This window comes from Neophocaena asiaeorientalis, unplaced genomic scaffold (genome assembly GCF_003031525.2).
Source record: "Neophocaena asiaeorientalis asiaeorientalis breed wild unplaced genomic scaffold, Neophocaena_asiaeorientalis_V1.1 scaffold8, whole genome shotgun sequence".
NCBI classification, from domain to species: Eukaryota; Metazoa; Chordata; class Mammalia; order Artiodactyla; family Phocoenidae; genus Neophocaena; species Neophocaena asiaeorientalis.
Genome location: NW_020175395.1, coordinates 1,162,115 through 1,185,678, shown reverse-complemented (window position 1 = coordinate 1,185,678; position 23,564 = coordinate 1,162,115). Strand labels below are relative to the sequence as shown.

The following is a 23,564-nucleotide window of genomic DNA, read 5'->3' as shown; positions in this document are numbered from 1 at the left end:
GGTCGGCACCCGTAATAACAGATCAGGAAGCCAGGTCATCACGTCGTGTTGGAATGTGAGTCCTCAGTATAGTGCAGTTGGCTTAGGTTTTAACGTTCTTCAGAGATTGCATTTGTCAAATTTTATGGTAACGTACTCTGTGTTATGAAGAAATGGCTGTGTCCCCACCCCCACCTTGGGAAAGAGCGGTCCCTCTTCACCCACCCCCTGCCCTTGTGTAAGTGCAGAAAAATCAGCACGATCGTGGCGGACAATTGTAGTAAACATTTAACCATCTGTGCTGTCTCTGAACATGTGGTGAGCCCACATAGGTTAAGTGTCTTTTCCCTAAGGTGCAGCACGCTACACTTTTAGATGCGATTTAAATTTTATTTGTAAAGCCTTGGGTGACACATTTGAACATTCTGAAAATTAAACCTTGTGTGAACATAACCGCAAGGGTTAGGGGAAATTGAACAAGCGAAATGTAAAGACTTGCACTTCCCGTAGAGGAAGTTTTAGCCTTTTCCCAAACTTTCTCTATTGTAAACTTAAAACAAGGTCTTATCAGCAAGCGACATAGAGTAGCAGCTGGATATCATTAAATCCCTCCGTCTAAGCTATTCTTCTTCATTACCTTTTTCCTGACAAGCCTCGCTCTGCACAGAAATGTAACTTTGTCATGAGATTTATGTAATTCAGGTGTCCTCTCTGCTGAATGAGCCCTGGGCTGCAGAAGAAAGGGATTTGCAAGCGTCCACAGAATTTTATAAGAAGAGGCAGAACTTCACAGAATTCTCAAGGAGACACAGGTTAACGTGACCTCTGTACTGACCACTTTTACCGATCTCCCTTTTATAGGTTCTTTTCATATTAAGAGTATTTTCCTGAAAACTGAAATAGTAAGTTTTATTTTACTAACGCAGGCCCTTAGCTACTTCATCACGAAATACCCAGCAGCGCTCTTCAAATGCTTTCAGATTCAGTGAAACAAACTGTCTTTACTCAGTAGCATCATAGAAAATACTGACAGACATGTAACGATAAATGCAAATTGGAAGCAGCAATGCAGATGTCCCTCTGAGTTTAGTGAAACAGTGTAACCGTTGTTAAGTTGGTGGAGTTGCGGTTACTTACGCTCACTGATCTGTGAGCCTTCAGTCTGGTCCCTGCTGGATTTCATATGTCAAAATCTGAGCCCAGGGTTAGGCGTTCTTCTTTCAGTGATACGACAGAACCACTTGGAAAAGAGGACGTGTATCTGTTAGAGGTGATAAGACACTAGGGGATCAAGAAATATGTACAAAGAAAGAAGCAGATGAAAAAAATCCCCAGCGACCCTCTGGGACATTAAATTGACAGTTATTTTTTACTCTTACCGAATTGGTATCTCTAAGAATTGTTGTGTCTTCCCTGGCAGTCCAGTGGTTAAGACTCGGTGCTTCCAGTACAGGGGGCACGGGTTTGATCCCTGGTCAGAGAACTAAGACCCCACATGCCGTACGGCGTGGCCAAAGAAAAGGGAATTGTAATCAAAAAGCACCTGCTACGTGTAATTTTATTCATGGCTTAATACAATTAATGATTCAGTTAATATTTATGTCCATTTACCTGCACTTACTATTTGAATTAGAAATACAAAGAGTCTAAGAACTTATCAAATAGTTGATTCATCAAACCTCTGATTATTTCATAGGAACGTATCTCCTTTGATTTCACCTATGTTTCACGTAATTTTCTGTAAAGCAGGGTAAAGATTCCCAGAGTTTGACATAACAACCCCGCTCTGCCTCCCCCAGAGGATGCAACCGTAATTCCCCTCCACAGTTTCCTTCTGCCGCGGCTCTGGACTCAGACAGGCCTGTCCCCGTGTGCTGTCCACCAGGCTGGCTCCATGCGTCCCATCCCCAAGGAGACCTTCTCTGCCAGAGTCTCCCCGACCCGGCACCAGTTCTGGGCTCTGCCTGCTCACCCCCGGATCACCTCCTTCTCTCTCCTTCTGGCCAGTAGGCCGTCCTTCTGCCAGAGGCCAGGAAGGGCTCTGTCCTCCCCCAACCCCGCCCGGGGCATCATCTCTGGGGCTGTGACGTGCGTGGTCTCGTTCACCCTTCGTAGCCGTCCCATGAAGCAGGAGGAAGACCTCTCCGTGTAGGCAAAGAAACAGGCTCGGAGCAGCTGCCCTGGGCCATGCAGTCTAGTGACAGAGTCTACGTGGGAACGCAGATATTTCTGGCTAAAACACCTGCTATCTTAAATAATTTAAAAGGTTTTTTTACTGACTCACCTATAGAAACATCTAAGCTCACACAACTGCTCTTTTGACACCTGGGCATACACTGCTTTGTGCCCTTTCTGAGCTGTCTGTCTCTGTGGCTTGTCTCAGTAACGGCATTATAAGCCCCTAAGGCACATTGGTGACGTTGTTGGGTTTTTTTTGTTGTTTTTTTGCGGTACGCGGGCCTCTCACCGTTGTGGCCTCTCCCGTTGCGGAGCACAGGCTCCAGACGCGCAGGCTCAGCGGCCATGACTCACGGGCCCAGCCGCTCCGCGGCACGTGGGATCTTCCCGGACCGGGGCACGAACCCGCGTCCCCTGCATCGGCAGGCGGACTCTCCACCACTGCGCCACCAGGGAAGCCCTCTGGTGATGTTTTAAAATCACCTCCTCGCACCCTCACCCCCCCCACCTCACTTGACACCTAGTGGATACCAAGGGCTAGACATAGAGTAGTAGATGTTCAGTAAATGCGTGCTGAAAATATAAAAATTTAAAATAGAATACAGCATTGTTGACAATAGATAGACGACAGACGTTGATTTTGGATCAAACTCAAGGACCAAAAAATGACTCAAGTGATCCGCTACACCTAGTTAGAGCCGTGGAAAAGAATCAAGGCAAGATTTTAAAACCCCAAACAGTTGTCTTTTAAGGAGCGGGCGTGCGGGGAAGCCTAGGCCCATCCATAGAGAACTAATTAATACCTAACTTAAAACAGTTAAACGAATTACGATAAATCTACAGTGTGGTTGGCTTGCAGCTGTAGCAAAGAGTAAGAACGATCTCCACGAAGTGAAAACACCTCTTAAGATGTGTTCAGAAGAAAGAGCAAGGTCAGAGCGGCGTGCACAGTGTAGTGTTGACCAGGCAGGTGAGGGCAGGAGAATGTCCCCATGGCTGCCCGCTTGGGGGAGGTGGGGACGGGTTGTGGGGGGTCAGGGCTGGACGAGGGCAGCTCGGGATACGCCTCGTTAAGCCTGAGATCCTCACGGTAGGAATGCGGTATCTGCCAAAAATAAATGAGTCATTCTGGGATTACTGCGGATGGGACAGCTCAACAGGAAGTTGCCTTTCAGTCATTCTCTGTAGGGGTAGTGGAATCTTGTATTCAAATTACAAGTGTATTAAAAACCGAATGCAGGCCAGTGTCTAAACCAAATCTCCCAAAAGCCCTGTGCATAAAGGGTGTGTTGTGTTTTAGTGTTTAACGAAAGAGGGAGTCACTGACTATCCACACAGATGTCACGCTCCAGGAAGAGATGGGTTCCAACTGGGCCATGGGCAGGGGACCCGCTCGGGGCAGTGCGGCACCCTGGGTCCTAACCCTTCTGCTGATGGAAATTAGTGTCTTGAAATCACCCAATTTTTTTCCACAAACGCAGACATTTTAAATGGACTCTCTTTTAGGTTTTTAAACCTTTTAAACCTTAGGTTTACATGTTTTTAAACCTTCAGTGGACCCCTAATGAAACCGTATTCAGTATCTTTCATTTTCTTCCTATGTGATGAAATTAGGTAGAGTTGGTTGCATTTCAAAGCATGCCAAACATTTTAACCTGCAAATCAGTAACTTTCCCCTTTTCAACTTTAACTACTAGATTTTAAAATATTAACCCTTAATAATGTCTTTAAATTTGTAATAAATTTTCTCTGAAACCTAAGCCCGGCCTGATGCCCCCATCGTGCGTGTATGCACAGGTCTCTGTTTTCTGACCGGCAGGATTACTGGGGTTCTGCAGGAATGGACACAGAATGATTTGAAGGAGAGCGTATTTCCCACGTGCACGTTGACTAGGAATACAGAAAAGCTAAGCAACTACCTCTTAATTCACTCTGTTTATTTAATGAGCAACTTGGGCTGGTGCTAACTTCTGCCTCCATAAATGACCTTACTCTTGAATAATGAAGAGTCTTCAGCCCACTGCCCTTGCATCTGAAAACTGTAAACAACCTTGGTTACAGTTTTCTCCTTTTGCTGCCAGAACGAGGTCATCCAAAATATGTGTGAAGTTTGTTTTCGGCCCAGATTTGTCATGAGCCTAAACATTTCTCTCTCAAGTAATTTACGTTGAATCATATTGCGTTATGTTCCCTCAGGAAGGCGAGGAGAGGGAGAGGAAGAAACTCACAAAGCAAGTGGTTTCAGGGCGGCCTTCGGGACGCAGGTTTCGCCTTATAGAGTCCCTACGATGGCGTCCCCCTCTCCCTGTGCCGTGAGGCGGGGTTCTCTGGCGCTCGTCGTGTTTTATCCTGACACCCCCGAGATGAGCTTTCCTTGCGAAGGCGGAGGAGGCCTGATGCCTGCGGTGGGATCCGGGGTCTCCCCTTCTCTGGGGTCGCTGACACGTGCAGTTTGGGCCGGGAAGCCCGGCGGGAGGTGCCCCGCTGATTAAGGTGCCTAAAGCTCCCTGCCACCCCTGCCCCTCAGGGCGCCAGCTGCAGAGAAGGGGGGCCTCCGCGGGCTGCGCTGCGGCCGAGCTGGACAGAGGGCCAGCGGGCCGGCAATTTTCCACCCTTTGTGTGGGTGATCAGAGGCCCAGGGCCGACAGTGCTTCACTCGGGGCTGCTGGTCTTCAGGAGCCCAAGACTTCCTTCCTCGAGTGGCCACGCATCCTGCGGGTGAACGTGGGACTTGGCAGTGGCCGCGGGGGCCCAGCTCAGCAAGGGGCACCGCGGGCTTCACGCGGCCACGCCTGCTTCGACCCACATTCAAGTAAATGCAGCTTAAAGGGAGAAATGAAAGGTGAACTTTGCCTTAGCGGGGTTGTAAGTGCCCTTTCTCCGCAGAGCCCCTTTGTTAGGCTTCCTACTGGGCGTTCACAGTCAGGCTGACGTCCGCGTGGCCGGCCGGCTTTAAGGGCAGAGGGTCTTGGGCCCCCTCACTGCCTTCCTTTCCCACCCCAAGGTCTCCATCCCCTGCAGCGGGAGTCCTGGCAGGTGGTGCTGGTCTTCTGTGCACAGGCTTGATAGCATTTGCATGTCCTTCAGGACAAAAAGGTCATCACTTCAACCCTAGGGGCAAAATGCTGCAGATAAAAAGTGCCCTCTAAGGAGTTTCTCTGTTATGCACCCCGTCTTCACTCAGCTCCAGCAAAACCCTGCAACACGTTAGTTTTCACAAACTTATTACATTTCTGAAAGTGGAGTGAACATGTGGGCTTGTTTCTACCACCAGCTTAGGCCCCATTAGAAAGATGGTAAAAGGAGGAAAGATTTACATACTTGTAACAGCAAAAGGAAGAGCAGATGAGGGGTTTGACCTGATTTCGGAATACAGACCGGACCGAGAACCAAGTGGAATAGAAGAGACTGTGGTTTAAACAGCACTTCTGGACTCTGACCTGCGTGTGAGTCCTCTGAGCTCTGTCCTGCGCCTGCTCTCAGGTGGGGCTGAGAGTCTGCATTTCTGACAAGGTTCACAGGTGACACGGACGCTGCTGATCTGAGGACCACAGGTTGAGGATCAAGGGCCTCGAAGACCGTGGGGGTAGTAGCCTGTCTGCCCGGCAGGCCGGGGAGCCTCTGTGGTAGAGTGGACACGCGTCTCAGACACTGACGGGCCTGGGAGTTAACTAAGGGTCCATATGTGCTACGCCTGGACGTGCCTGCCTGTGCCCTGTAAAATCAGAACACTTTTCTCTACAGGACCTGAACAAGCTCTCTGGGTAGAACCAGCATAGCTGAGGTAGTCTGGGTTCCCTAAGCCTTATTTCTGGTCTTTGGGGACCCTCAGTAGAATAGCTGACTCCCCTCGAAGAAGAGTTCACCTGTCAGTAGGCCCAGCTTCCTTTACAGACCTAACTTTTGCCTTTCCCCTTCCTTCATTTCTACTTAGTATCCACAGAGACTCAGGAAGACACCACCTTCGCAAAATGAGACTTGAATCTACAAAAAAAGCAACAATCAGAGGACAAGAGAGAGTGCTTGGATATTAAAAATATAATTGCTAAAATAATTTTGTCAATAAAAGGTGGGTAGAGAAAACTAAAACTATTCCAGGGTATAATACAAAAAGATGAAGAAACAGAAAATATGGGAAAACAAGCAAAAGGCCTAAGGGATAATTCTGGGAGGTCCAACTTCCGACCAAAAGTCAATAGAGAAAAATTCCCAGAACTTTAAGAGAGGCTTTGGGTTGAGAGGCCCGTAGAAGGATGATCAGGAAGAAGGACTGTCACACACACTCACTGTTGTCAAGTTCCAGAAGACCAAGAATAAAGAGAAGATCTAAGACGCTTCTAGAGAAGTAAATACGGGACACCCACAACCTAACGAGAATCAGAGTCACATTGGATGTCCTGTCAGCAACAGCGGGCACTGAAGCAGAGATGAGCGAGACCTTCAGAACTCTGAGGACAATTCTTCCTAATCGAGGTTTTCTTACCCAGACACGGTGTCAATCATTAGTAAGACTAAGGTCCATTCTGAGACATCCCTCTCCTGCAACTCCCGTGAGATGAGAGAGAGCCCCAGAGAGAAACTGTGATTCAGTAAGCGGTAGACCCAACACAGGCATCCAGTGGAGAGAGGCCTGGTCTTAGCCGTGACCGGTACAGACGAGAAGAGACTCGGTCAGTTGTAAGAAGAATCCTTCAAACAACAGATAAAAGGAGTAAGACGACGGAAGATATAAGGGTTATCACTTTCTAAATAAAACCTGTTGGAAAAACAGAAAGCTGAGATAGCCGTGGTCCAAATATGTACCAGACTAAAAGAGAATTAACTTTTTAAAACTTTTCATCTGAGACAATTTTAAACGTATAACATTAGGCAGTATGACATAAGTACCCCTCAGCCAGCCGCCACCGTTTATCAAGTTGGGCTCCATCTTGTTTAATCTATACTCTGACCCACTGCTCTCAGCCTGTCTTGTTCTTAAGCAAACTCCAGGCATGATACCCCCTTTGGCTTTAATGCTAGCACGGTTCGTCTTGAGAGGCTCAGGCCTCATGTGCCGCCCCGGAGACTTAGCGGAGGAAGTGTTCTCAGGGCACATCCCTGGCTCTGCACAGAGCACCGCTGTCCGCACGGCTGTTACGATGCAAGCTGGATGTATGGCTGCCAGTGTTTAGGGTGACGCTGTGACAAACCACGGGTGACTCATTTGTGAGGGTGGAACGGGAACAGATGTTCCTGCCTTGATGGTGAGAACTCGCAGGTGCGAGTGGACAGAAGGAGAGCGTGGCGTCTGTTGTTAGATGTGCTGAAAGCAGTGCTCACCTGCACTGGAGGTTTTGGTCCCCATCTCTCCTACCCGGGACCTTGGTGTTTGGTACTCATCTGGAAAAAAGAAAAAAAGCTTAGTTATTTGTATCATTACGTTGGTTTCGCTAAAATGTCTTTAATTTTGCTACAGATCCCTGACTCACTTGCAGCTGTTTTCATTATACTGGAGGCTGTCAGTCATTTGGCCCCTTTATTCACCTGGTCGTTGTGATGTGGGGTCCTGTGTAGATCTCTAAAGGCATCTCAGGAAGGGTACCCCCTACAGGCAAGGTTAGGGGGCATCTGCTTCCTCCTGGGCTCAAGAGACTGTATCCGGGTGTGTGGGTGGCCCCGAATATGTTCAGGTTTGGGTTTTTAATCATTTGTAAACTTCAGTGGTATTAATGGTAACCAATTTCTTGTGGGTCATCTAAGAACTAATTGCATCCCACTGGAGGTATGTAACTCCTTGGTCGAAAGTGGTCCTTCTGAGGGGTACCTCATTATTACACAGCTGCGCCAAAGGCTGGACCAAGGACGTGAATTAATACTTTATCTTCTTTTGAGATATGCATTCAAATGGTACGTGGAGATTCCTGAGCTACTACCATGAGGTCCACATAACTAAAAATTGATCTGTCTTTACTAATTAGAACATGAGAATATCCTTCCACTCATGAAATACTGTTATTTGTAGATGGAGCGGAAAATGGCCAGGGGCCCACATCATCCTCTTTTATATATAAAGACAGTGTGGGGACGGGACCATGGATACTACAGACGTCAGGAATGCAGGTGCAGGCAGCTCCGTGTCAGTTCACATAAAGTGTATGTTCTCATCACTCACCCAGGTTCTTTACGGAAAGTTCGTTTACTCAAGTGTTTTACTTACATTAGATCATTTGTTCCTCACTCTGACTCTGAAATAGTCAGGGCACGTGGTATTAGCCCTAATTATAAATAAGGAAACTAAGATTCCGAAAGGTTAAGTGGGCAGCCTGGGGCTACGTGTTAGTAAATGGCAGAACTGGAACCAAATCCTCACCTTTTCCCTTCTCATTGCCTTTTGTGTACATTCTATAGATACTTTCTTTGTAGTTACCATGTGGATTACACTTAAAATCCTAAAGTTACAATAATCTGATTGAATGTATACCAACTTAACTTTACTACAGCTCTTGCTGTTATTGATGTCACGGATTACATCTTTATACTCTGTGTGCCCAATACCATAGATTACTAAGTAGTTTTTCATACACTTGCCTTTTAAATAATGTAGAAAATGAAAGGCAGAGTTACCAAGCAAAATTACGATAACACTAGCTTTGTAACGTCTCTGTGGCCACCTTTACTGGGGCTCCTCATGTCTTCATATGGCTTTGAGTTACTGTCTAGCTTCCTTTACCTTCTTAGCTTTTATCTGGGGAGTCTTAATTTCTTCCTCATTTTTGAAGGACAGTTTTGCTGCATATAGAATTCTCATTTGACAGTGTTTTTCTTTCAGCACTTTGAATGTATCAACCAGTGGCTCTTCTGGCCTCTAAGATTTCTGTTGGGAAATTGGCTGACATCTTCTTTGAGGACCCCTTGTGTCTGATGAGATTCTTCTCTCTGGCTGCTTTCAAGACTCTCTCTCTCTCTTTTTAATGATTTGAAAGCTGATAGATGTTAGTAATTTGCAATTGTATTGCTATTTTTACCTGTTCAATTTTTTAAATTGAAGTATAGTTAATTTACAATGTTGTGTTAGTTTCAAGTGTACAGCAAAGTGATGTGTGTGTGTGTATATATATATATATATAAAAATATAAAATCACACACACATATATACACTCTATTTCAGATTCTTTTCCATTGCAGGTTATTACAAGATGCTGAATATGGGTTCCCTGTGCTGTACAGCAGGTACTGTTGTTTACCTGTTTTATATATAGTAGTGTGTATATTAATCCTGAGCTAATTTATCTCTCAAAGATTCTCTCTTTGTCTTAATTTTTTGACAGTTTGATTACATGGTCTTAGTGTAGATCTCTTTGGGTTTTTCCCACTTGTTTGTCTAGCTTCTTTGATTTGTAGAATCGTGTCTTTTATCAAACTTGGACGCTGTCAGCCGTCAGTTCTTCAAGTACTCGCTCTGCTCCTCCTGGAACTTGCACAGTGTGTATGTTGCTCTGCTCAATGTTGTCCCACTTGTCCCTTAGGCCCTGTTCACTTTTCTTCATTTTTTTCCTTTCTGTTCCTTAGACTCAATAATTTCACATTTCTTATCTTCACGTTCGCTGATTCTTCTGCTTGCCCGCATCTGCTTTTGAACCCTTCTATTGTATTTTTCATTTTGTTTACTTCTCAGCTCCAAAATTTCTTTATAGTTCCTTCTTATAATTTCTGTCTCTTTATCGAGCCTCTGTCATTTTCCTGACTTCGTTGTGTAGCCCTTTGAGCGTGTTTTTTGTACAGTTGTTTAGTTAAGTCCAAAGTCTAAGCCTCCTCAGGTATGTTTTCTCTGGATTTATTTTATTCCTTTGAGCAGGTCATACTTTCCTATTTCTTTTTTGTGGTCGAAAACTTGACATTCGAATTGGATAAAAGTTAACTCTGGAAATCAGATTCTCCTGCTTCCCAGGGTTTGCTTTTGTTTTGTTTCGTTTTTATCGTTGATGGGTGCGTCTGTGCCAGGGATCATCCTGAGGTGAAAAAGATTAAGGTCTTGTCAGGTCTTTCCTGAGCCTGTGTCTTAGCCTGAGCAAGCACAGTGGCTTTCTCAGTTCCTGAACATGTGCTTGTCTCTGAGTATCAGAAACTACAGAGGCAGTTCCTTTGGATCCCCTGGAAGCCGTTTCAGCCAGTGGGGGTTGAAGCAATGGAACAAATCCTTACCTTTTAATAAAACTGATTTACAGATTGTTGAAGTCAGAGATTCTGCCTTAGGACTCTTTTCCAAACATATGATGTAGTGCCTTGAAGTTAATGTGTATTCAGTAGCTATTTGTTAAATTATAAGAAATAATCACTGTACAAATTCGTCATTTTATACATGCAATTGACCCTTGAACAACACGGCCACTTATTGTAAGGATTTCTTAGTAAATACTGCAGTGCTACCCCATCCAAGGATGACTGAATCCGCAGACGAGGAACCGCCTGTACAAAGTACCTGTGGGTACAGAGCGCCAACTGTAAAGTTACACGTGCATTTCTGACTGCACAGGGCCCCTAACTCCACTCCAGCACTGTCCCAGGGCTGCTGATGTGAAATCATTTCAGATAGCAACTTGAAGCTTATAAGGGGGCTTAGGTCATTCTGGATAAGACTTCAGAATTGAAAAGTAACCAGGTGTGTTGAATTAAAGTCAGGTTATTTTAACTTGCCTCAGTAATTTGGCTTCATAACTATACCTTTACAATACCTGTAGAAAGGATTTGCTTAGCATATTAACAGTTTAAGCAAAGTGAAGATGATGCTACCTACACCAAACTTTTAAGCATTTAACATAATTTTAGGAGCCTCTACTTGTACAAAAACAATTTGCTGATTCAAATGTTGTATCTATATATACATCAGACCCCTTAGGCGTTCTACTGACAAATACTCCACAGTCCTCTGACTACAGATATTTGAACCAGTTCTCCAAACTAGACTGGCTGTACTTATTCAACATAGCTTAATTAAGCCAACTTTTAATTTATTTGTCTGCTATTTTGCGAACCTTGAGTGTTGTAATACATTTGGTCTGGTACATTTTTTAAAGTTATGTTTTGTGACATGTTTAGGTTTGCCGTGTCTGCTACAGTCTCACGGAGTCTGATATTTTGAAGGACACTCTGTAGTTAAACTTCGTCGGGAACGTTCTTAGCTGTGGGTCTTGCATCCTCAGGCACTGTGCCCCATCGCAGCCTGAACGCAACTGACTCCTACAGGGAATTGATTTCTTTGCAAGCCCAGTACGTCCCCTACACACGAACCTTCCAGTTAGTTGCGAACTTTCAAAGATGCAAACGTGCGTGCCAGCCCCTGGGCGCCAGCTGTTGTGCTGTGCTAGTGTACTTTTCACGGTGCTGTGCTGCAAGGGTAAAAATGCTTTTTTAAGTTTTCGTGTTTGTTTTTTATGTACATATTATTTGTGTGAAAGCTATTATAAGCCTGTTATAGTACGGTGCCATATAGCCAGTTCTGTTAGTTGGGCACCTAGGCTAGCTTTGTTGGACTTACGAACAAATTGGACTTGACGAAGGTGCTCTTGGAATGGAACTTGTTCCTATGTAGGGGACTTACTGTAAAGGATTTAGATGTTTAAAACAAGTTTAAAAAAGCCCTGTGTGGTTCCCCTCCCTCCCTCCTCCACCTCTGTAATTTCTGGCCCAAGAAAAAGTGACTTCAGAAAGACAAAGTATTTAGTAAACACCTAGGATATGTAAGGCACTGTGCTAGGTGCTGGAAGTGATTTAATGCAATAATGACTGCCCCCTCCTTCTGAAATCTCGTTTAGGAGGTGAGAAGGCAGCAAGTGCACAGCCCCAGAGTCCAAGGCAGAAGGTGGAGGAGAACAGAAGCACTATATCAGTGCGGGGATGTTCACATAATAGCCGCAAAGACTGAGCGTTACGATGTACCAGGCGTGTGACATACATTATTCCATTTAATCCTCACATCCCGGCTGTTGAACTCATCCCCACTTGAGAACGAGGCTGTCAGGTGGCGCGTTCAGCTACTGAACACGGCTACCGGGGAGCCCGTGCTGGGCTGGGCCTGACAGGGGCAGGGGTGACTCGGAAAGATGCCGTGGGCGCCGCACAGGCGAGTACCTGGGTTCTCTCGGCCGCGGGCGCGGCCCCGGGGCCTCCTGCATGTTGCTGCCTTTGAGTGGAAGAGGACGGGGCCACAGACCCGGGCTCGTGCGACAGGCCGTCTTGGATGGGCAGCTAATTGACACCTTTCGAAGGAGGGGGTCTCAGAGGCGCGGGGTTTGGTAGCATCATCAGCGCGTGAGGCACGTAGGAGAAGCAGCTTTCCGGGAGACGGCAGGTGACCAGGTGGGCTTGGGTTTGAGGCGCTGGTGATGCAGCTGGGCATGGCCGTGCTGGCGTGGAAGCGGCGCGTGGGTTTGCCTCAGCGTGGAGTCGCTGTGTCATACATCCTAACCTGATCACGGAGGCTAACGCACCCCCGATGGCCATCCACGCACCTATGCTAAAACAGGGCTGTCTGAAGCCGTATCTGTGATGAGTTTCCTGAAAAGCAGTATGTGGAAAAGGAAAGGAAGGAAGATCAGGTCATAGCTTCAGGAGATGCCAAATCCGGGGGCGAGCGGGGGGGAGGGGAATCCCCAGGGGGTGGAGCAGACGGGAGGCGAGGTCGGGAGACGACTTAGGGACCCTGAAGACCAGGTGGCGTCAGCTACGCTTAAGATGATACAGTTAGGAAGGCTTACTCAGAGACTTCAAGGTTTGATGGATCGACAGACAGCTATTGTATACAGTTTAATATTACGATACCCGTTTAAAAAAAAGAACTGTGAAAAGAGGGTTGGTTTTAAACTGAAGTGTGGGTAGTGAGAAAATAGGGATAATATAGAATTTTATTAACGTCAAAATGTATAATGGGTGTTTTCCCCAGTAATTTCTGACCCAAGAAAAATAATAAAACATTTAGTAGGTACCTGTCATTCTACGTAGAGTTCTAGAGGGCATTTAAATATAAAAATTAGGTAATTTTATATATATTTTACAAATAAGTAAATTTTATATATAAGTGAGTTTTGCCAAATATTTTACATACTTCTGGTATGCGATCCAAATCTTCTTAATGAGCTCTAAATTTAAAGAGCCACTGAAATTGGGAGGATGTTTAGAAAAAAGGAAATCCTGTGGTGTAAATGACCCAAATACACAGTATTTTCATGTTGGTTGAGGTATTTTTTATACCATTTTGTGTTTGGGGGAAAAGCTGTTTATGTCTTCTCTCAGACGTCGCTTTAACAGGAAAGTATTTAACTGTAGTAAAACACATACACCCAAAAATACTTGTTACATTATAGCTCTTTTTAAAATCACATTTCATTGTATTATTTTTAATTAATAATATTTAAGTAGTTAAAATATTAAAGAGGTATTTTGCTGAAGCAAAAATAGATCATTGTAATCTGACTTACCCATTATAAGAAAAAGCAAATCTCTGAGGGTGTAAATAAATCTCAGACGTGCTTCTGCTTTGGGTTTATTTCTGCCTTGATCACAAAGTCTGAAACATAACCAAGAATTCTCTTTCTCCTTTTTTCCTGTCTCCCATATATGTGAACATTAACTATTAAGCCTAAAAGCATATTGATGTTGGTCTTGAATTATCTCATGACTGCCTGTTTTGTCTCTATGATTCCTTTCTGGTCTTTGAGTTTGTCAAATTATTTCTGGCGTGGAGTTCTGATGTGAATGTTTCCCCCTCTTTTTTGTCTTCAGGAACTCACTTCCTATGAAAATAATCAGAGCCCTGTCAAGACTACCAGTAATCTGTGACCTAGAACTCACCCCAATACTTCTCAGAATGATGAGTTTCTTAATATGTTTGGGCTTTGCCAAACCATCACATATTTTAAAATATAGTTCTGGTTTTGAATTTCCAAATGCATTCACTCTGAATAATTTCATAACACTAATACTTTTAAATGGGAAAATGTGAATTGGGTCGGAAGGCTTACTTTTTGCAAGCGTCCTTCAGCTCAGGTAAACTGTCACGGGGTTTCATAACGCATAAGGCAGCAAACAAGAAGTCACTTGTCAGAGCCGTCTGTTTCCTGGTAGTTTACACACCAGAAACTGAAATCTGAGAACAGCCCTTGAAGGAAAACAAAGAGCTTTACAGTATTTTTTTTTCTTTTCAGGAAAACACACAGAAGCTAATTTTAGCTTCTTGATCAGATTGACCCAGCCTTTAACCCTGGCAGACGTTACCCCACACACTTCCAATGGACAATAGTTTGCATACCAGCCTCGCGCTGGAAACAGATGTGTGCAGGAAGCAGCCCCTCCCTCCGGACTGAGCCGGCGCTGTCCTGGGCGCTGAAACAGACAAGGTCCTTCGTAATTGGGGTAAAAACTGGGGCTTCCTTCACATTTCAGACTACAAGCTTTCCTGACTTCTTAAAAATTTATTATGTCACAGTTCTGTTTTGACCCGAGTTTCAAAGTATCATTCACTAGAGAAACATCTCTTGGCTTCAGCATGAATTCTATCCTGGGGAAAAAAAAAAAAAAGAGAGAAATTGTTAGCAGCTGCGCTACTCATGAGTGATGGTTACACAGTTTATATATTAAAACGTTTGGAATGCGAACAATTACCTCTTTTACTTTCCCACCAAGTCTCCTATTTTTTTGGCCCCAGGCAGCCCTGCTAAGAAGGAGCCCCGAGGGCTGCCAGCTCAGCAGGATTTAACGTGGCCTTCTTCTCCACACCTCCGGGGAGACCCCCTAACTGCTGAAATGCTAGAGAGTTTTCCCATGTTTGCTGGGAGACAAGGAACAATTTCTGTTTCCTTGAGCGATGAAAGAGGATGTTTCCTGTCTCGTTTGCTGTAGTAATTGCCTCTCTCTAGACTCCCCCTCACTCTGGGATGCTGTAATTGGGTGTGATATGTATGTCCATGTGCAGAGCCCACGTACCAGAAGACACAGGAGGACCATTCTGCCAGTACTTTCCACGACTGTTTTGGTAAATTCCTATTTGGAACCTAGGGCTCTGGGACTTCACTGAAATCACAAAGCGACTTAATGACCATGGGGTCTGAGCTAGGATCCCAGGGCCAGGTCCCCAGCTGAGGCCCTCATCCACGTGTGCCGAGCAGCTTAGTGACCAGCCAGAGTGTTCTTCGGGCTTACAGGCATGGAATCCTCCTCGATGCTTGGAATCTGTAAAAGATGAATCTAGGCGCATGCGTGATCGTTTTTTAAAGCTGAGACTTTATGTTGCAGAGCATCGTGTCAATTACAGGGCTTATCAGAATTCTAGAAACTAAATGAACTTATTCTTCAATGTATACGTGTTTTCCGCTTCTTTAAAACATTCTTCTCTCTTAAAAATAATTACGAGCACCTCTTATCCCTCTAGGTGAATGGTCTACATTAAAATTTAAATATGCAGAATTCTAGGAGATTATAATACATCTGAATAGAATTATGTACAGTAAATAGCTGTTGGACTGTTATGATAATAATTGCATATTAAATATATTTAATGCAAAAAAATTCTAAACTTTATAGGGCATATAAGCAATTATTGGTCAGATATCTATACCAGAATATTATCTCTTACATTAGCAAGTTAATAACCAATAGCTACATTTGAACTTTGTGAAGGGAGGTTAAACTATTTTCCTGGAATTTTTGTTTGACTGCCAAAGGGGGAAAATTTTTCATTGGATTTTGATATCCAATACTTTTTATGTGTACGTTTTGATTACCAAGGGATTCTTTATCCACCTTTTATTTTTTCATGATAAAGTTCATACATCTTTCAGTAATGCATGCATAGCAGATATCACCCTGAGTTCTTTCTCCCCACTTAAAATGTATGCTAAATACGTTTTCAAGCATGTGAGTTTCATTTCACTACTGCTGAGTCAAGATAGATGGCTTATAGACGGTAGCAGCAGACTAGGAGGTACACAGTTTCGTTGGATGGTGTCTTGAAGACGGTAACAGCAGACTAGGAGGTACACAGTTTCGTGGGATGGTGTCTTGTAGACGGTAACAGCAGACTAGGAGGTACACAGTTTCGTGGGATGGTGTCTTGTAGACGGTAACAGCAGACTAGGAGGTACACAGTTTCGTGGGATGATGGCTTGTAGACGGTAGCAGCAGACTAGGAGGTACACAGTTCCGTTGGATGATGGCTATGTTGTCAGAGGGCTTTTGTGTTAGTGCCGGACGGAAGCTTTCGTCTGACGTACGTGGTTCGCCAAAGGAAACACTCTAAATGGCAGGAGTGGTTTCTGCTCAGCATGAAGGTCGCCGGCATGCGCCATATTACTTTATTGTATGTTTTCATGATCAAGGGAGCAGTGAGGTTAGCATGACCCCCGCAGCTTCTGCCTGTCATCTTCTTGTCTTGGTGGAGAAACCTGACCCAACATGCCGATTTTTAAGCGGCTAGAAAGAAGTATCCTTCAAGGAACAGGCCTCTTCCATGAAGCTTTCCTGATGTGACAAGTTACAGCCGGTAGTTTCCACAAGAAATGCTGAAGCCCATTGAGTTTAGCTCTCTCTTGAGTTTACTAGCGTCAGCAGCTGCTACAGATGAGGTAGGACACCTGGGCCTTGCCTGTGGTAACTTTTTATGTCTCAGTAGCCCTGTAGGTGAGTGGTGCTCTCCTTAGTCTGAGGCAAAGGAGGGTGAAATGGCTTACCCAGGATCACAAGGGGGGCACATAGTAGATCTGGGATTTAAACCCAGGTTTCCCACCGAAATCTAAAACGCAGAGTGCACTGATTTTTATAATCTAGTGTCTATGTATATGTGTGTGCTACATACATGATGTGAATGTGTGTGTATATATATGTGTACGGGCATATGTGTGTATATACACCTGTGTATTACATGTATATATACAATCTGCGTATACGTATATGTGTGTATACATTTGTATATATGCATGTGTATATATATATACGCGTGTGTGTGTGTGTCTATGCATGTGTATATGTATGTGTATAGAGTGTGGGTATGCATGTGCTTATATATGTGGGTATATCTATGTGTGTATCTATGTGTGTCTTGGTATATGTGTGTGTATATGTGTGTGCATGTGTATCTGTGTGTCTGTTGGTATATGTGTTCATGTGTGTATGTGCGTTGTATATGTGTGTATAGAGTGTGTGTATGCATGTGTTTGTATATGTGGGTATATATGTGTGTGTGTCTGTTGGTATGTGTCTGTATATATGTATGTGTGCATATGTTTATATGTGTGAGTATATATATGTGTGTGTATCTGTGTGTGTCTATGGGTATATGTGTGTGTATGTGTATATATATGTATGTATGTGTATATATATACATATGTGTGTGTGTATGGGTATATGTGTGTGTATATATGTATGTGTATATGTGTGTGCATGTGTGTGTAACTATGTGTGTCTGGGTGTATGTGTGTATGTGTATGTGTGTGTATATGTATGTGTATATGTGTGTGTGTATGGGTATATGTGTGTGTATATATATGTGTGTGTGTATGTGTGTCTGGGTATATGTGTGTGTATGTATGTTTGTGTGTGTATCTATGTGTGTCTATGGGTATATGTCTGTGTATATATGTATGTGTATCTGTGTGTATGTGTATCTGTGTGTGTCTATGGGTATATGTCTGTGTATATATGTATGTGTATATGTGTGTATGTGTATCTGTGTGTGTCTATGGGTATATGTGTGTGTATATATATGTGTATGTGTGTGTGTATGTGTGTCTGGGTATATGTGTGTGTATGTGTGTCTGGGTATATGTGTGTGTGTGTATGTTTGTGTATATGTGTGTGTATCTATGTGTGTCTATGGGTATATGTCTGTGTATATATGTATGTGTATATGTGTGTATGTGTATCTGTGTGTGTCTATGGGTATATGTGTGTGTGTATGCATGTGTGTGCTTGTACTGTTTCCCCCACCACCACCACCGCCCAGGTAGCATTTCTTCTCTCACTTGGGAGAAAACTTTCACTTAGAGAAACCCTAAGTTTGAGTCATTTCAAAGTTAAGTCATTACAATAATCTGTCCTTGATATTCTAGTTTTTAAAATTCATTAGCTCTGCTTTCTCTTGGCTAATACATTTTCATATACTCAGTTAAGTTTCCCAAAAATGTAACAGATCCAGAAGATTTTTGGTGATATTGTTATCCATTGTCATATTTATACCATGAATTTGCATTAACGTGCATTCAGATGGGGATTTTACACTTTCCCGTCTTCTGTAGTTTTCTGTTGGGCTAGTGACTAGGAGGCATATTTTAAGACCAAGTGTATATTTCAGGAAACTTAATCAAGTGATTTCACGTTTTCCCCTTTTTCTTAGCTCTTTACGGCATTATAATTTTTCTTTCTTTTGCATTCTCCTTAAAAACGAAAGGAAGAAACTCATGACTTCATTTTATTATAACCTCCTTTAGGCTCCACCAGGCCTTTCCCCTCCCCCTTCTCTTCGCCCAGCGAATGGCCTGCAGGGGCTGTGAGCTCCCCAGAAAGCCGAGCGGTGCTCCCGAGGCGGCCTCACGGGGAGCCGTTTGCCCTCACAGGGACAGAAGCAGTTAATGGGCTTGGTTCTGCTACAGAGTAAATGACCTGCTGAGAACTCGTTTGTATTTGTATATGTTTTTATGGTTGATGTTTTCAGTGGCCCATGTTACAAAGTAAGCCATAACTACTTCTGTAAACACGTTACAGTAGTAAAGCAAAACTGTATATTCCTAGATATTTATATCACTTCACTCAAAGCCTTGGAGTGAAACTTGAAAAATAAAAAAAAAGATTTCTTCCCAAACATTTCAGTTAGAAACTCCATTTCAGATCCTTGGCAGTCTCATGTATAGGCTTTCTTACATGATTGTTGAATAACATGTTATTATACGCAGGGAAGAATAGCTCTTTTGTTGGCTGCATTACATTTTGTGGTGAAATTGGAGAAAACAAATCATTAAGGAAGTCTATTTTGGTTCAAGACATTACACACTTATGACGAGTCTTTTTTAACCTTGCCAAGTTGAAAGAAAATGCAGACCCATTGGTGCTGGAACAGGAAGGCATGTTGCAGGTCGCAGGCCGTCAGCAGCATCGTGTGTGTGTGTGTGTGTGTGTGTGTGTGTGTGTGTGTGTGTGTGCAGGGCAGCGGTGGATGACACAGGTGTGTGTGGACACCAGCATGTATATAGCCCTGCTGCTGCTCCTAAGTGCGGTCATGGCTAATTCATTAGTGACTGGCTTTCTAGATCCTGCTCCAGAAGGAAGGAGAAGGATGTTTTCTTAATGACATGATAACTCTGATAATCTTACCAGACCTGCTTTCCTCGGGCAGTTTCCCTGGTCTCCCGAGAGCCTATTGCCCCTCCTCCATTGAAACTCCCATGGAAGCAGCGTCCTGTGATCAAAAGACAAAAAGAAAAGCTTCTGCAACTTAAAAAAAAGAAAAAGTGTCTGTGTGTATCTATTTGCTGCAGTTAGCATGAGCAGAGAAAACAGTATGAAAAGAAAAATGCCAAATTCGGACTTGGTCAGTGGGTTGAATTCAACTTTGTTTGAAAGAGGTGGAGAAAGTCTTTATATACTTCTGTGTTCTTTGATTTGTTACAATGAGAATGTATTACTTTTAAAGTTATAAAAAAATAGAAAACACAGCCACATGTTTTGAATTACCAATAGCAGTCTGACATCTTCCCTCTATGGATACCTGTATTTTCGGGGGGGAGGTCTTTTATTTTTTTAATTAATTAATTAATTTTTTTTTGACTGCGTTGGGTCTTCGTTGCTGCGCACAGGCTTTCTCTAGTTGCGGCGAGCAGAGGCTACTCTTCATTGCGGTGACTTCTCTTGTTGTGCAGCACAGGCTGTAGGTGCGCGGGCTCAGAGTTGTGGCACGTGGGCTCAGTAGTTGTGGCTCGCGGGCTCTAGAGCGCAGGCTCAGTAGTTGTGGCGCACGGGCTTAGTTGCTCTGCGGCATGTGGGATCTTCCCGGACCAGGGCTTGAACCCGTGTCCCCTGCATTGGCTGGCGGATTCTTAACCACTGCACCACCAGAGAAGTCCCAGATACCTGTATTTTGGAAGAGGGTTAATGTACCTGAATAAATCTAACAGTGGTACTTTGTGGAATCCCTGTAATATTGCCATCAGGAGTTCCTGAGCTTTGAAATGAGACAGAACTGGGATGCAGCCCTAGCCTGGTCCTTAGTTGATGTGATTTAGGACAGCTAAATAAGCTCTTTGGACCTCACTTTCCTCGTCTAGAAGGACGTCATAAAAATACCATTTCTGTTAAGATGGTAGTGATGAGTGGAGATGATTAAAGCTGCTAGTATGTGTGGCAGAATTCCCGTAAATGCCGCCGAGAACATAGCTGAGCACACAGTAGGTGCTCGGAACTATGGGATGGGTTAGGGTCAGGGAGTAAGTGATTACTTCTCTGCCAGTGCCGGCCCTGCCCGGCCACCTCACCGGTCAGGTCAGGGTCAGGGTCATGTGGAGGCCAGGCCTCCGCTCAGCTCAGTGCCCGTACCCGTGGGACAGCAGGCCCTCTGCTCAGCGACTTCTGCTTTGCAGACAGCGGTGTTACTAGCAGACACCACGTATCAGAGATCAGAAATGTATTGTGTCATACACAGACTGCTTTTACCAACTGAAGTGCTTCCTTTTTCTCTCTGCTTTGCAATATTCTACCAGTCTGGGTTTTCTCGTGAGTGAAATTTGCAAGAATAAAAGCGAGAGAGGACATCAGAATAAGGGGCCATCCAAAGAGCTGAATAATTAAATAGGAAGTTATCTGCACACTCACCCTGGCCTTTTACTGCTCCTGTTCTTTTTCATTAGAAAGAAAAAAGGAAAGGAAGAAAGAAAGAGAGAGAGAAGGAAGGAAGGGAGGAAGGGAGGAAAGAAAGAAAGACGGAAGGAAGGAAAGAAAGAAGGAAAGAAAGAAAAGGAAAGAAAGAAAGAAGGAAAAGAAAAGAAAGGGGGAAGAAAGAAGGAAGGAAAAAGGAAGGAAGGAGGAAAGAAAGAAAGAAAATAAAGGGGAAAGAAAGAAAGGAGGAAAGAAAGAAAGAAAGGAAAGAGAGAAAAGAAAGAAAGGAGAAAGAAAGAAAGGAAGAAAGAAAGAAAGGAAAGAAAGGAAAAAGGCTTGTTCCTTACCTTGTATGAATGGGAGTGGGTCTATATTTTTAAATCTCACTTGACCAACTTACTGACTCTTTTTAATAAAGCGGGGTTCAAAGCATGTGAGTCATCACAAAGGAGAAAGGCAAACAAAAATTCAGGCTAATTTTCTCCTAGTTTTCCAAGAAATGGATTATTCCATGGTGTTACTCACCAAGTGGAGTGAATGTCTCCTTTCGAGCCCATGGGCAGGGCTGCCACCTCTGTCCAGGTACCTTTTCATGTGTGATCAGTAAGTCCAGACCACAAGTAGCCTCATTTGAGAATTTAATAGCAAAAACAAAGGCACTGAGATTTTCCACCATAACTTTTTTTTCCAAAAATAGTTATCTGATGTTTACTTTGTGAAAGTCTCACTTTTTCTGTATATATTTGCACATGGTCACTTGGTGGGTTAAACATATTATTTATGGGATGGACTAACGCTCTGAACTTGCCTCAAACCTGGGGTGAACCGTGGAAATTTTTAACTAGATGAATGGCTTTGTTACTGCAGGCAGTATATGCACTGGGGGAAAATGTCTTAAATGATCCTAAAGCATTTCAAGACAGAGCAAGTCCCAGCTTTTTATGTTGAAAGAGATGTAGTACGCACTTGGGGGGTCTAACCCACAGCAGAATTCATTTCGTCTTACAGACGGGTATTTCGTAGCATGATCGCGTATGTTTTGTCTTAGAATTTATGACGTTTTATTGAATGTGTCCTATTGTCCCCAAATGTGACTCGCTTTTTCACATTTGATTTAAAATAAACACCTTTCTTTTTCTTAGTACGAGTCAACTAAACACAGAACTGTTCATCCTATCATTTTTCATTGGAAACTGAAATATCCAGAAACTGAAATGTCAAGAAATTTTACAAAGTCATAAAATAAATACCAGTTGTTTAATTGGTTCTGTATAATGAAATTTAGAATCATAATTCTAATTATAAAGCAGAACTGTTTCAGTATGTGAGCTTTGAAATACACACACACACACACACACACACACACAGATTTTTTGGTAAAAACATTAAATACCTTCAAATTAAATCTGCTCATCTTCCACTTGAGAGTTCTTTAAAACTATAGACATTAAGTAGCTTTTATATTGTTGAGTCTTACACCATTTAAGTCTTCATAATAGCCCTGTGGCACATGGACAGACTTTGAGAGAGCAGCCTGGGTGGTCCCTGAATGTTCCAAAGGCAGCTGCACTTTTTTTTCCCGGGTACCCTTATCTTGGGTCTTAATGTTGAAAACATTGCAAGACTTGTCGTAAAGTTCTGACAGTCTTTCTGATCCCAAAAGTTACCCTTCTTTTAGAAGGAAGAAAAAGCCCTTCTAGCCATGGTCCTTTGGAAGTGGGTACTTATCCTTTGTGAGAAGATTCCTGTCTCTGTGAGGAAGGGAATGAAACCTCCCGGCCTGGGGAGCTGGAAACTCTTGGTAGCCAAGGTAGATTTAGTCAGACTCTTACCCCGGAACTGATATTCTGATTGGGTTTAAAATTCTGTGGTCAGTATTAGTTCTTATCAACAGGTGAGATCTGCTGACATGAAAATGGAAACACGAGAAGGGGGACAGGCTTCAGGTTGCCCCGGAGCCAGGAGCTGCACCAATGCACCATGTTTGTGATGCCAGATTTTCAAAATGTGCTCTCAAGAAGCAAGTATGATTTATAATCCAGTCCCTACATTTCTTTATATGAAACCAAGTATTACTAATTGTATTAAACAATGAATGGAGTTTATTCTGCGACTTTCCCCCAATATTTCAGTTTCCAACTAGAGAACACTAGGATGGGACAATTCTATGTTTAGTTGACTGTGCTAAGAAACATTTTTAAGAAGTTTTTGCTTTAAATCATATTTGAAGAGTGTAAGTTAGTAGAGACTTCTTTTCTAAAGGAAGGCCAGTGAATTTTTTCTCTTACACTTGAAGCTCTTAAGGGTCTCGTGGGGATGTTGTAATCCTTGGAAAGATGCTCTTATTAAAAGCTCCGGAGCTTTCTCTGTTTTCTCAACCATCCATTATTAGCTATCTAGAACTAACTACTCCCGAGGCACCTCTTTAGGGATTTTATGATTCTCTCTGTCTCCTGGGACATCATGTAGAGTTTTCAGATGAAAAAGGAAGCCCATAAGAATTCCTTCTTTTTTGTAAATGAGATGAAAATAGGAATGACTTAGGAATAGTTGTTCCTAAAATAATTTCATTCCCC

At 43.5% G+C, this 23,564-nt stretch overlaps 1 protein-coding gene across 1 annotated transcript in view; it reads left to right on the top strand.

The window, feature by feature from the left end:
- The window catches only part of GMDS (GDP-mannose 4,6-dehydratase), a 399,795-nt gene that overhangs the window by 225,434 nt on the left and 150,797 nt on the right, over positions 1–23,564 (top strand). The gene's annotated exons all lie outside the window — the stretch shown is intronic.